This window comes from Mizuhopecten yessoensis, unplaced genomic scaffold, assembly GCF_002113885.1.
Source record: "Mizuhopecten yessoensis strain PY_sf001 unplaced genomic scaffold, ASM211388v2 scaffold9581, whole genome shotgun sequence".
In the NCBI taxonomy this organism is placed as follows: domain Eukaryota; kingdom Metazoa; phylum Mollusca; class Bivalvia; order Pectinida; family Pectinidae; genus Mizuhopecten; species Mizuhopecten yessoensis.
Window position 1 is genome coordinate 13,337 of NW_018408119.1, and position 12,228 is coordinate 25,564.

The 12,228-nt window shown below is 39.9% G+C and overlaps 1 pseudogene; it reads left to right on the plus strand.

Annotated features, from left to right (window-relative positions):
- The first annotated feature begins 7,138 nt into the window (after positions 1-7,138).
- Positions 7,139-10,429, plus strand: LOC110458429 (annotated as a pseudogene).
- Positions 10,430-12,228: the final 1,799 nt, after the last annotated feature.

Here is a 12,228-nt window from a genome sequence, read left to right on the forward strand (position 1 = left end):
ATGGGCCCCTGTTGACTGAAACCCATAATGAAGACGAATCTGCTGCCAAAGAAATTCAACTGACGTGGAATTTTTCACAATAGTATTTCTAGAAATTATGGGGGCATAGTTAGCAATCTGTCCTAACATTAATTCCAACATTCCCACTTTTTGATCACGTGTCCGCCGCCTTCCTTCGGGTACAGGTTCGCCATCATCCACAAAACCCCGGTGCTGTGTTGTTCTCGTTTTCTTCTGCCATTGTACGCCATCAACTAGAAACGGGGCAAAGTTTTGATCTAAAGAAAGGGTATACATGAGATTTTGTCTCCAATTTTCAAAAGAATTGACCGTTTCATTTTTTGTAAGGCACCATTGTTTCGGGGCCCTGTGCGTGTTAGCATTTTTTTTTTCAAGTGCGTTCCACAGTAGAAATGACACTACGATGCGGTTTTAGTTTGTACCTTATTGTGCGTGGACGATTCGTTTCTTCATACGTTTGTTGGAAGATGTGAGTTCATATATAGCGCTGCCACAGCGCCAGTAAGAGACAAAAACCACAAACACACTTTTGCTGACACACGGCTTTACTGGGCGCCCAACCGGAAAACGATGAAACAGACTAAAATGATATGATCTAGAACCCGGTATCGGGCAGTAGATCCGGAAACATACTCAGTAGTGGCGATGAGTTAAACACAGGGGTAGTCATCATAAATACAGAACCCCTTCAAGGTCACCCTCGCCTCAGGGTCTTTATATGACTCGAGGTCAAAATCTAGGTCGAGGCCATCAGGGAGGTATGCTGGGAGGTCCTCAAGGACACCATCAAGGGACAGTCATGGCCGTAGACACAGTACTTAGAGGACGGGACACAGCTCTTATAGGGCTAAATCTCGTCAGGGTCATAGAAACAGGAAGGATAGGTCGCATGCCCGACGTCGACATGGACAACGTCATCATGATCGTAAGGGGAGAGGTAGGTCAAGGTTTTACTTTGATTCCACTGATACCTCCAGTGACGGCGACTACTCTGAGGACTACCATGAACATGCATCCAGAAGGGGAAATGCTATGAAATTACCCAAATATCTGAAGTTTGATAGTAAAACTAAAAACAAATTGTCTGTCATTCAAGCAGAACTTTGACATTTACAGACACGTCCTTGAATGGCCACATAGTCAGTGTCGGAATTATCTTGGATGGTCATTAGAAGGAAAGGCGTTGGACTACTTCACCCTAGTCACAAAGATGGGAAGCTGCCATTCTTTCCGGGAAATCATGTGTAAGCTGGAGACTCGTTTTGGCGCCAAAGAATTAACAGAGACGGCCAGGATAAAACTTCAGCAGGCCAGTCAAAACCAAGACGAGCCCTTAGATGAATGGGCAGATAGAGTCATGACTCTAGCCACTCCAGCTTTCCGCCACCTACCGGAAAAATATGGCTGTACTGAAGCTATCGCCAAGTACTGTCAAGGAGCCACAGACAAGGAAGCAGGTAAACATGCCTGTCTGGGCCATCCAAGATCAATGGAGGATGCGACTAATCTGATGAAGCAGTATCAGTGTGTCAGTCAAGCTGTGGACAATAAAAAGAGTAAGCGCAAAGATCAAGATGTTACTGGAAACGTCAATGCAGTATCTGCGAGCGACTCCAAAATGGAGGAGATGACATAGAAGGCTATCAACAAGCTTGCAGAGAAACTGAGCTGGACGAAAGTACAAGACAGCCAGTGATAGACCCACTTACAACAAAGATCAGAAGTCCATGGTATGAGGTAGAATGCTGTAGCCGCATGGTAAGTATAAACCAGTAAGCCATGTCAAAACGTGACACCGAAACAGTAGCTTACTGGCCAGTTCAAGAATTCGAAGGAGGTAGGGAGGTTTCTCGGCTTGGTGAATTACCACCGGACTTTCGTGAAAAGTTTTGCCGAGTTAGCTCAAACCTTGTATAGTCTTACTGAAAAAAAAAAAAGTTCCCTTGGCGAGATGTGCAGCAGAACGCCTTTGAATCATTACGCAATGTGTTGAGTTCCATGCTCAAGAGGTGGAGGAGAAGGCTATTGCTTAAGGTAGTTTCTCTTTAACCCCGGAGCAGAGGAAATATTGCACTCCCCTGAAGGAGCTTCTCAGTATTGTGAGATTTATAAGACAGTTTACCGTCAGGACAGACCACTCTAGTTTAACTTGGTTACTACGGTTTAAAGAACCACAGGAACAGTTGGCACGGTGGATGGTCCATCCTATGTTGCCGGGATCAGACCCGGGAATTTACCCAGTGGAGGCTATAGTTATTGTCAGCGTGCAGACAAATAATGGGACGAGTTTGCTATAGAAGTGGAGGACATTAATAATCTGACGGACAGTTCTCCTAGCGTGGACCAGAGTTTCCATCCTGTAGGACTGTTGTGGCCACATTGAAACATAACCCACAAGGCCAGACGGAGGGAGAAAATCCTAGGGAGTGTCCTGAGCATATAGGTCAGGTGAACTGCCGTAAGGAGCCCTCTGTGGACAGTATGCTTAACCCTCATGTCAGGGGTCGATTTTCCGTGAGTGGTTTAAGTTTTCTTGGCAACCCTCAGGGTACGCATGCCAGTTAGACCCAATCCTCACAGTTTGAAGGTCAATCCGGCTTGGGAAAACATCAGGATAGCACGGTTTTCCAGGTCACTCTTGGCTACGGACGCCCTGATTGTGGTAGCCATGACAGCCGGCCGACAACTGAGCCAGTAGTGGAGGCTATGTCTCCAAATAGTTTGTCCACTTTATCAGTGGAACCGATAGTTAATTAATCAAGTTCTGATATACAGTTCTAGGACAGTCAGTTTCACGTGAATATGTGTACCGTTCAGGATCTGAAACTGAATATTACTGGTTGGACCGGCAGTTGTTTCTAATTCCGTGTTTCATGGAGCAACAACCAGAAATAGAACATGTTGTTAAAACACAGGTTTATAGTTTGTGGGAACTTTGATTAAGGATCAGTATATTCGCCAATTCAAGACCTCCCAGAAAAAAAGGACTTTCATTATAAGGTTGGGAGGAATGTTGTGTCGAGGGTCTGTTTACATTACGTCATCAGGGCTTCCACCGGAAGTAAGACGCCAGAGACCCCGTGCTGCTTGGGTGAATATTCCTTGACCCCAACTCTCTTCCTTCCAGGATTCCAGACTGTACGGACGGCTTATTGTGCTCTGCATATTGTAGACATTGTAACCCATTATTCCTACAGTGTGCTCTACTTATAGTAGTGACAGTTTCTCGGTGACCTCGCATATTGTTGGGTACCTTGCCAGATACATATTTACTCGTATTATGAGCTATATTACTTGACCTGACCTGTCCAGCGACATTATGATATAGTCAACCACGTGGCGGCTTGCATTGACCAAGACAGAAGGTAATTATTACTTTAGATTGTTAAGCAGGGGGTTGGGAAGGTGATATAGGGTTTCTAAGAAGGGATACATAGTTGGTAACAAAAATACATACCTGATATCTATAGTGGTGGAGGAATCGTTAGGTTCCTCCATCAGACGCAACACATGGTGTAAACAAAGCTCGCTGTTATGCGGAAGCTTTTTATACTATAATACAACTAAATTTAATGCAAACATTTCTTTGATAATGACTTGGTACAATATCTTTGTGGCTTAAACATTATACACCTAAAGTAGTTTGTGGATAAGTTATCGAGTACATTTTCCTGGTAATGAGCTTAATTAGATTTGTGCAAGAATATTACACCAGGCTCATATAGTCTATAACACAATGCTAGCTATGGTATATTCTTACATGTGTTCAACCGGGTACCTAAACGACCTGAATTCATATTAGTATATACAACGGCTCACGTGCGTATGGTATGTGTCGCGCGCAACCACGCGTGATTACACGCACGGTGTCCTAAATATTACCGAATTAATGTTTAATAAGGTAAGATTGCTGTACAAGACTTGATCTAGTATTGTTACAAGGGTGGCAGGACATACATTTTTTGTATGTGCTAGTCAATTTCAGTCAGTTTCACTAATACAAGGGATATGTCAGCTATTATACAGTGATTATGAAAGAGTTTGCTACTACTATTGGTCGACAATCAGGATTAGCATTGATTACGATTCGCTAACCTGGATAGGAAATTTATCTAATACGTAGATACTAAGGAGAATTGGACAGATAAAGGAACACACACCTTGTACACTGGTATTCTAAAGTAAGGTTGACATATATGGTTGTCAGTACTATATATATATACCGTAGTATACGTTGAAACTACTATATAGGCCTTTGGGTTGCTGATAGTCATCTGGCATTGACAATTAGTACACAGAACATATTGCATTACACTTAGGAGGGGGGGGGGGGGGTATATTCTTATGGGTTTTGTTTTATCATAGAAGTGATCGAGATCTATAGATTGATATGATCAAGGATGTAGACCTAGCATTACTATACTTCTCATAAACATATAATATACACACTCATCATGCCATGGGCATGGCTATATGTGTAACGCATGTTTGGATATATGAGAAAGAAGAAAAAATGATACAGACTAGACATTACAACTCATGCATACCTTTCAGAAAAATCAAGGTACGTCTGTACACAAAATAACCTTTTATTTCATATAAATATATATATACATGATACATATGGAGGGGAGGTGGATGGTATGTCTCTGGTTGTGTATATCAATCTTAGATAATGTAGTACAATAAAATACCTATTGAATATCAATTAATATATGTATAAATTGGGAAATAATGGAATAAAATAGTTATAGACTACTTATGAAACACTATAACGACATAATGAGAATATATGGTAAACACTTGGTAAACACTTTATTCCTTTGGCAGAGGGGTGAACAGGTTGGAAACCGCTGTACTGGTTTCTGAATTTGCTGTAAGTACGTCTAGGAGTGAGGAATGCAGCAGATGAGGGTTTGGAGCCGGTTCGATTTTGGTGAATAGGAGGTTCGGGGTATAAGGATAATTCAGACAGGGTATTGACTGTAGCTTTTTCTCCGGTGTTACTACGGATTACAATCCTGCCTTCTGTGGTCCAGGTGCTGCTGATGATTTTCCTGCCTTAGCGTAAACCTTGGCACGCTGGCTGGTGAGGGCCTCATTAAAAAAAGTTTCGGTAGAGCTGGATGAGCGACAGATTTGGGCGAGGTGGTAGATGGATTCACGACCGAGGAGGGCTGGGTCACAGCTGGAGGCTGGTCATCAGCGACAGGTTTCTTGAAGAGACAGGATCTAGCTTCGTATAACTAGTCCGAATTATTCTGACGTTTTATCGACTTTTTTCATATCGGTCTGTCGTCGATTAACGATATGAAAAATGTCGATAAAACGTCAGAATAATTCGGACTACGTATATCTTGGCTCTGATTCTGTAGGAGAGGAACCGGACGATGATATCGCGGGGATGTAGTGAAGATCTGCGGCGACCCGATGCGACCTACTCATATCGTTTAGGTCGATGTGGACTCCAAGTCGTTCAATACATGTATTGATAACAATAAGGCATGCGGAAGATGAAACTCTAGCATTGGTTAGGGTGTGTGGCCCCTATGATGCAGCAACGAGAGTTTAGTAGATATGGCCTTCAGGCATCGTGCTGGAAATCTCCCTAACTAGGAGAAAAGGAAAATTACCACAGGATGAAAAGTACAAAATGTACTGGGTGACCATTTCGGCTAGGTTTTTACTATGATCAATGACTTCTAAATGCCATCTGTCAAAACAGCCTTAGACATAGGTTCGAAGGCTTCACTGTTCAGGAGGAGGGAGTAAGCAAACTGTTATCCAACTTCTAGGAAGCTATAGCCCCAGGACCTAACTATGTATCATTGTTTTACTCAAGTAGTGAGTAGCCAAATAAGCTGCGGATGTCACCTTCATCTTTCAACGATCAATGGATACGGCCACTCTACACAATAAAACGCCAAATTAGCCCAAGTATAAGACGGGAAACTGACACTTTCCGGAAAATTACAGACCAACCTTGCTTACCTTGTGTTGAGAAAAGGTCTTTGAGCACATCACCTACCGATAATATGTTAAACCACATAGATAACCATCAATGATGACAGACAGACTCTCGTTACAACATAGTACACCTACAGTCATCAAAAGTGATGACGACGCCATTTTGTCATCTGAAAAGTCATCTTACCGCGTCATAACGTAAAACGTTGCTAAAATAGCGAGACTTCTACTTTAAATTTGCTGATTTGATCGGCGAATAAAACCAGTTCCAGTCAAAGTGGACTTCCTATTCAGCATACCTGCTTACCCATGAATCTCCCATTGGGGGTCATGACCCCCATTGGCAAATTCTGTAGGGGTGATAAGCGGGACAAAAAAATCAACTTGATCATAGTACACCTACAGTCATCAAAAGTGATGACGACGCCATTTTGTCATCTGAAAGTCATCTACTGCGTCATAACATAAAACGTCGCTGAAATAGCGAGACTTCTAATTTAAATTTGTTGATTTGATCGGCGAATAAAACCAGTTCCAGTCAAAGTGGACTTTCTATTGAGCATACCAGCTTACCCATGAATCTCCCATTGGGTTTTTTGACCCCCATTGGGAAATTCTGTGGGAGTGATAAAGCGCGACAAAAAAATCAACTTGAGCCATGTGGATTCACACACGTTAATGCTGCAATAACGTTTTGCCTGAAACATAAAGGTACAGTATGCATTATTATAGTTAGCTTAAAGAGGTATATAAAGTATGTATACTATCAATTCCTGGACAGAACAGGGAAGAAAAACAGTATCACGAAGATTTCCAAATGTGTCGTTTGTTTTATGCTTGACATATCAGAATGCACCTGTATTTATTCAGCAATTAACAGGAATATGGCAATTATATTAAGGTTGTGACAGAGATATGTCTCAAGCTGTTTACTTTGAAAAATAACGTGATCACTGCAGTACGTGTGAATTCTACAAACTGATATGTTTCAATACAAACAATCGTGTATAAAAAGTCATATCCGTCTCTTATCGAGATGATGTCTAGGAATCAATTGCACTAGATGTGAAACAGCAGACGTTTAAGTCGACATTATATCCAAATATAAATTGAGTCGACCAAAGTTTAGCAGAAAACTGTATAAGCTTAAAACTTAGTTGTAATGGTTCATTTGCAGTGGTACCATCATGCCAGGACAGAGTTCTGGTGGGGCCGCTATTCTTGCGACCATGTTTGGCCTGATGTCTTCTGTGAGAAGTCAGGCCCTAAGCGGTGGGGCTGTGGAGGGGGGGTTCGTGGTCTGTTCCCAGCCGTCCAATTCAGCCAGCACCGTGTATGAGTACTCCCTAAAGGACCTCTATGAGCAGAAGACTATTAACTTTTCAGATTACCGCGGCAAGGTCCTGCTGTTCGTCAACGTGGCGACATACTGAGGATTAACGCACCAGTACAACGGCCTGAATGCACTACAGGGCGACTACGGGTCCCGGGGACTTTATGTCCTTGGGGTACCAAGCAATCAATTCGGCGGGGTGAGTCTAATGATGACGCTCTATGACTTGTGAAACAAATCCTTTTATTTGCCCAATCGTAATACAAGCTTTTATCATTCACAATTTCATTTTTGCAAGAAGAGTGAAAAGAGCAGAAAGGTAAGTTTCAGAGCCGCTTCCTCCCGCTTTCCATATTACTGTTAGTCTCACGGCTTGCCCTTTGCCCCTCAATAATATGAAATTTTACCATTTGAGCATAAAACATATTCATTCCAACTGAAATTTCAGAAATTCTATCCTATTCATATCGTATTTTAAAGCTGACACACATCTGCTTTGTCTAATGAATCGACTTTGTATCCAAAACGGTTATATTCATCCTCTTAATCGCAAAGCAACAGGTAAATACGTTAGTGGCACGAGCCACAGTTAACCGATGACCATTTTCCAATTAGGATTAATACTATAAGTTCATGTTGTCATATCCATCAGCAAGGCAGCTGCACTTGTTTTCCCAATAGAATGCATGAACGTTTTAGTATGCAATGTAGCATTTCCTGTCTAGCAGTTTGGGGGCATAACGATTAATAATGGTTTCCATTATGCGTTTATGATATTACAACCGTCCAAGTTCTTAACGCTTTTTATGAAAAACATTATTGTAAGGATATGTATTGATTAGGCTTTGAAATAATAAAACCTCTTACGTGAATTTTAAGAACATTCGCAGTTTTTAAAACGAAAATAATTTTGAGAGCTACATTTCATCAAACGTTAAGTTTAAACAATAAGATATATAAGAATGTATGTTAAGAAACTATCTCTTGATATGGAATACGGAATCTATCGGAGCAAATCCAGCTCTACACAACAGTGGGGAAGAAATGGAAAATTTAAGAATGTTTTTAGATTAGACCGTACCTTGAGCTGGAAAATTTTGTGATACTGGGGCCAGATGTTTTATTTCAATACTATGGTTTTATACATTTGCATGGCTAGTTGACATCGATACCACATTGACATCATTGTTTAACAAATAAAAGCACATTTAATATGAATTCGATAATACTACAATAAAGTGCTATAGAAACGCAACATCTTGCATTATGTTATATTATATTAACAAATATATCAGTAACACTATGTTAAAATATCTGTTTCCTATTATTCTAGTTGCAGCCTGGGGTGGACGGTACCGAGATCATGAATGGTATCATGCACGTTCGACCAGGGGTTGGTTTCAAGCCAAATTTCCGACACACAGAAATAATAAACATCAATGGACATCTCCAACATCCCCTCTATGTCTACCTGAAGGTGCGTCACGTGCAGTTTATTATCATCATTTACAGAAATGTCGAAATGCCTTGTCGAATATAGACTAGGTATAATTACTAGCCGTTCAACAAAGACAACAGTAGCATACATTTGTCATTTGTGTATTCTCTATTCTGTGTTTGATAACCCCAAACTTACCACTATTTTGTTTGTTTATGTGTTTTGTCTTTGCAACAGCTAATGTCATGTAAAGCCAGTGTATACAGGTGATCAGGTCAATAAACCGCCTCTCTAAGGTGTCAGTTAGCACAAACGTCATCACCTGGATACAATTACATGACATTCCACCCACTTTGAACAACAAGCTAAGCACTGTCAACTTTATGTTGGTCTCTTTAATCCTCCGAAGTATACAGGATACTTTTATCATCACAATTATTTTTTCATTTCCCTCCTGACTCATTTTGTCCTTAAATCATCTTAATTTTACAACTTAGAAATATACAATATAAATGTTTAACTGTTTAAAAAGGTAGGCGTATCAGAGGCCATGACGGCCATCTGGGATTTAAGGTAGTCCGCAAACGAAACCCAAATCGTCAAATTTGTCAATAGAGTCTCTTTACGTAACTCTGGTCAAGCACTTGTCAGAATAGAGTGACCCGGTAGGGTGGTATGTCCCCAGGTTGTGACGTTTTAGTGAGATGGACCTTTAAAATAGCAACCGAGTACAGGCCCAATCATCGCTGATGACACTGTCATCTTATGGCATACCTCTAAACCGTGTCTCATTTGCTACGAAATATACCACTTCAAGTTTAATATTTAATTCAATTCTTTCGAGGTCTGAATATTGATTTTCAAATACGTTTGAGTGTTCATCGGTGTTCGTTTGATGAAAAAACAATATTTTAATGTGTCTGTTTCAATCTATTACTTCTTGCAGAGATTCTGCCCTCCAATACACAAGGAATTTTTCGAGGGACTGTATTACTCTCCTCTGTCCATCTACGACGTGCACTGGAATTTCGAGAAGTTTTTGGTGGGTCGTGACGGCAGGATTGTCAAGCGGTATCATCCAGATATTCAACCTGTCGAAGTCCGAGCTGACATAGAGAGAGAACTTAACAAAAACGTCTCACCTGTAACTAACGAATAGGATTATCACTGTGTAAAAATTAACATTATAAATTACAATACATATTATTTTCGTCTCCAAATATATTCCGTTAACCACTCAGTAAGAATATCAATCCTATTTATATGCCTGAGCGTCTGGTGGTTTTGAAATGATAGTTTGTTATGTTTTTTAATTCAAATTCGGTCATATACTCTGGCTCAGAGTACAACATTTTCTTTACGGGAAATTTTACAACAACTGATAGCAATGGAAATTGATAACGAATCTTCATTAAGTGTATCTCCAGATTCTCTACTATTGGGAATTAGTACACACAATACAATGTGATCAAAAAGTAACGATATTGTTATCTGAATATCATCTCGTGACATACTTCTATGACGTAGACGTCGCCAACAGCAACCAGCTGCCGAAATCTACTGACGGGTGATGATATCACGTGGTTTTAGTGCATTCGACCACGTGATAGACACACACCCTGGATGTACGTAATGATGATTCACTAACATCAATAACAATAAAGTATTAAGCGTTTTTGTTGTTATTTGTTATCCGAGTTCGTATTTTTTTCAGGTTACCTAGCGTACGATGAATGTCATCGATTTTGCGAGCTAAATACGTAACAACCAAGTCGATTACGAATTTCAGTCTTAGTTTCGTATGTACATTTGTGAACAAGTAATCAAGGAAAAGCCAGAAGGACGATAAAGTATTTAAAAAATCGGCCAATCATGCTGAAACGGGATGGAAGGTCCTGGTTGCATTGTACCTGCACGGGTATCATGTGCACTTGGGGATAACGGATGAAACGAATGTCAGTTTCAAGTCTGTAGCACTATTGTAGTAGCACTACGTTGCAGTTTGGTTCATTGTGTATAGCGTTCTAATAAATTGCAAGAAAGGTTGGAACGAAGAAAGGAAATCCAATATATGTGACCTTCTTATATTCAGTGTGATGTATGTAAAAATGCTGAAGGCTTAGAAAACATAAGCACCGACCAAAATAAAGTTCCTTTCCAATGATCTTTTATGCATAAAAGGATTAGATTGGGAGGTTAACAAACGACAAATTATATAACACCACATATGTACATACTATTATATACATGTACCACCACATATTTACATATATACCACCACATATGTACATATATACCACCACATATGTACATATATACCACAATATATGCACATATATACCACCACATATGTACATATATACCATCACATATGTACATATATACCACCACATGTGTACATATCTACCACCACATGTGTACATATATACCACCACATATGTACATATATTTTTTTCGGCAGAAGAACTATATACCACCATATATGCACATATATACCACCACGTGTACATATATACCATCACATATGTACATATATACCACCACATGTGTACATATATACCACCACATGTGTACATATCTACCACCACATGTGTACATATATACCACCACATGTGTACATATATACCACCACATATGTACATATATACCACCACATATGTACATATATACCACCACATATGTACATATATACCACCACATATGTACACTATATGTTGAACTTTCAATATTCATATTGATGGCGAGTGACAAATTTCATAGATATTTTTCTTACCCTTGCTAAACCTACAGGATAAATTATGCTTTATTCACTGGTGTGGTACACTATGTCATAGGATTCGCCAACCATATCATACTGATCGAATTTGTAGGAAATAAGCCCTGTGTACGAACAATGAGGTTAATAGAGCATCGTCGAGCTTTTTGAACATTTTTCAAATATGCTGTAAACTTTTTAGGCAAAATTTTGACTGTTGGCCTACCGTATAGCGGGTTATTAACGCGGGCCTAAATTTTCAAGATTTTGACCCAAAAATAGAAAGAAAAAAAAATTGATACGGGTAATTATTTCGCGTTCTAGGCATATCTAACATGCATCACGGAAAATGACCGGCAGATTGCCAATTTTCACATACCACAGTCAAAGCCGATGTCACTGAGTCCAATCAGCTAAATTTGACAGAATATTTGTTTCGTTCAATAATATTTAATGCATCACTGACAGAATAACTCTTCAAACGAATTTAGAATGCCAATAATTCCTGAGAATCTCCCACCACTTGCAGCTTGGTGGACGTGTCTTTAGATACGAGTATTGTTTACCCCTTATTACTCAGAAATGTTCTAACTTTTTTCTCTGCCCAACAAACGATATGTCTAGGTACAATACATAATGTACTTCATTTGGTATGTAAACCTGTCTGATAACAGATATTAAATAGCGGTCACTTTTATGAGTATATATATATAT